General features: G+C 40.2%; 4 non-coding genes across 4 annotated transcripts; all 4 read left to right on the top strand.

Annotated features, from left to right (window-relative positions):
* The first annotated feature begins 12 nt into the window (after positions 1–12).
* Positions 13–131, top strand: LOC113101455 (5S ribosomal RNA). Its single transcript, XR_003290116.1, has one exon. It is a non-coding gene; the product is annotated as a 5S ribosomal RNA (ribosomal RNA).
* Positions 132–623: 492 nt separating this feature from the next.
* On the top strand, positions 624–742 carry LOC113101454 (5S ribosomal RNA). Its single transcript, XR_003290115.1, has one exon. It is a non-coding gene; the product is annotated as a 5S ribosomal RNA (ribosomal RNA).
* Positions 743–1,102: 360 nt separating this feature from the next.
* Positions 1,103–1,220, top strand: LOC113101445 (5S ribosomal RNA). The gene has a single exon (XR_003290107.1). It is a non-coding gene; the product is annotated as a 5S ribosomal RNA (ribosomal RNA).
* Positions 1,221–1,577: 357 nt separating this feature from the next.
* Positions 1,578–1,696, top strand: LOC113101447 (5S ribosomal RNA). The gene has a single exon (XR_003290109.1). It is a non-coding gene; the product is annotated as a 5S ribosomal RNA (ribosomal RNA).
* The last annotated feature ends 804 nt before the right edge of the window (positions 1,697–2,500 follow it).

Here is a 2,500-nt window from a genome sequence, read left to right on the forward strand (position 1 = left end):
GCTGCAGTCTTCGCTTACGGCCATACCATCCTGGCTATACCCGATCTCGTCTGATCTTGGAAGCTAAGCAGGTTTGGGCCTGGTTAGTACTTGGATGGGAGACCGCCTGGGAATATCAGGTGCTGTAAGCTTTTTGGAAATTTTTCACTTAGTATATAATAATTTGCCAAAAAATAGAGTCAATGCCGGTCTCTGAATATTAGCAGGTTTGGGTCTGGTTAGTACATGGATGGGAGACTGCCTGGGAATACCAGGTGCTTTAAACTTTTTGGAAAATTTTCACTTAGTATATAATAATTTTGCCAAAAAATAGAGTCAATGCCCGATTTCTGAATATTAGCAGGTTTGGGCCTGGTTAGTACATTGATGGGAGACTGCCTGGGAATACCAGGTGCTTTAAACTTTTTGGAAAATTTCATAAATTATATAATAATTTTGCCAATAAAAAAAGAGTCAATGCCCAATCTCTAATCTTAGCAGGCTTAGGTCTGGTTAGTACTTGGATGAGAGACCGGCTAGGAATACCAGGTGCTTTAAGCTTTTGGGTTTCTTTCCTACTTATATAATGTACTGGCGATTAGATTGGCTGATCTCTAAATAGCCTTCTCTTTGCAGCAGTCTTCGCTTACGGCCATACCATCCTGGCTATACCCGATCTCGTCTGATCTCGGAAGCTAACCAGGTTTGGGCCTGGTTAGTACTTGGATGGGAGACCGCCTGGGAATATCAGGTGCTGTAAGCTTTTGGAAAAATTTTCACTTAGTATATAATAATTTTGCCAAAAAATAGAGTCAATGCCCGATTTCTGAATATTAGCAGGTTTGGGCCTGGTTAGTACATTGATGGGAGACTGCCTGGGAATACCAGGTGCTTTAAACTTTTTGGAAAATTTCATAAATTATATAATAATTTTGCCAAAAAAAAAAAGAGTCAATGCCCAATCTCTGAATCTTAGCAGGCTTAGGTTTGGTTAGTACTTGGATGAGAGACCGGCTAGGAATACCAGGTGCTTTAAGCTTTTGGGTTTCTTTCCTACTTATATAATGTACTGGCGATTAGATTGGCTGATCTCTAAATAGCCTTCTCTTTGGCGGCAGTCTTCGCTTACGGCCATACCAACCTGGCTATGCCCGATCTCGTCTGATCTCGGAAGCTAAGCAGGTTTGGGCCTGGTTAGTACTTGGATGGGAGACCGCCTGGGAATACAGGTGCTGTAAGCTTTTTGGAAATTTTTCAGTTAGTATATAATAATTTTGCCAAAAATAGAGTCAATGCCCGATTTCTGAATATTAGCAGGTTTGGGCCTGGTTAGTACATTGATGGGAGACTGCCTGGGAATACCAGGTGCTTTAAACTTTTTGGAAAATTTCATAAATTATATAATAATTTTGCCAATAAAAAAAGAGTCAATGCCCAATCTCTGAATCTTAGCAGGCTTAGGTCTGGTTAGTACTTGGATGAGAGACCGGCTAGGAATACCAGGTGCTTTAAGCTTTTGGGTTTCTTTCCTACTTATATAATGTACTGGCGATTAGATTGGCTGATCTCTAAATAGCCTTCTCTTTGCTGCAGTCTTCGCTTACGGCCATACCATCCTGGCTATACCCGATCTCGTCTGATCTCGGAAGCTAACCAGGTTTGGGCCTGGTTAGTACTTGGATGGGAGACCGCCTGGGAATACCAGGTGCTGTAAGCTTTTTGGAAATTTTTCAGTTAGTTTTATAATAATTTTGCCAAAAAAATAGAGTCAATGCCGGTCTCTGAATATTAGCAGGTTTGGGTCTGGTTAGTACATGGATGGGAGACTGCCTGGGAATACCAGGTGCTTTAAACTTTTTGGAAAATTTTCACTTAGTATATAATAATTTTGCCAAAAAATAGAGTCAATGCCCGATTCTGAATATTAGCAGGTTTGGGCCTGGTTAGTACATGGATGGGAGACTGCCTGGGAATACCAGGTGCTTTAAACTTTTTGGAAAATTTCACAAATTATATAATAATTTTGCCAAAAAAAAAAGAGTCAATGCCCAATCTCTGAATCTTAGCAGGCTTAGATCTGGTTAGTACTTGGATGAGAGACCGCCTAGGAACACCAGGTGCTGTAAGCTTTTTGGAAATTTTTCACTTAGTATATAATAATTTTGCCAAAAAATAGAGTCAATGCCGGTCTCTGAATATTAGCAGGTTTGGGTCTGGTTAGTACATGGATGGGAGACTGCCTGGGAATACCAGGTGCTTTAAACTTTTTGGAAAATTTTCACTTAGTATATAATAATTTGGCAAAAAATAGAGTCAATGCTCGATTTCTGAATATTAGCAGGTTTGGGCCTGGTTAGTACATTGATGGGAGACTGCCTGGGAATACCAGGTGCTTTAAACTTTTTGGAAAATTTCACAAATTATATAATAATTTTGCCAAAAAAAAAAAGAGTCGATGCCCAATCTCTGAATCTTAGCAGGCTTAGGTCTGGTTAGTACTTGGATGAGAGACCGGCTAGGA

The sequence above is a fragment of the Carassius auratus genome, unplaced genomic scaffold (assembly GCF_003368295.1).
Source record: "Carassius auratus strain Wakin unplaced genomic scaffold, ASM336829v1 scaf_tig00217603, whole genome shotgun sequence".
Classification (NCBI taxonomy): Eukaryota; Metazoa; Chordata; class Actinopteri; order Cypriniformes; family Cyprinidae; genus Carassius; species Carassius auratus.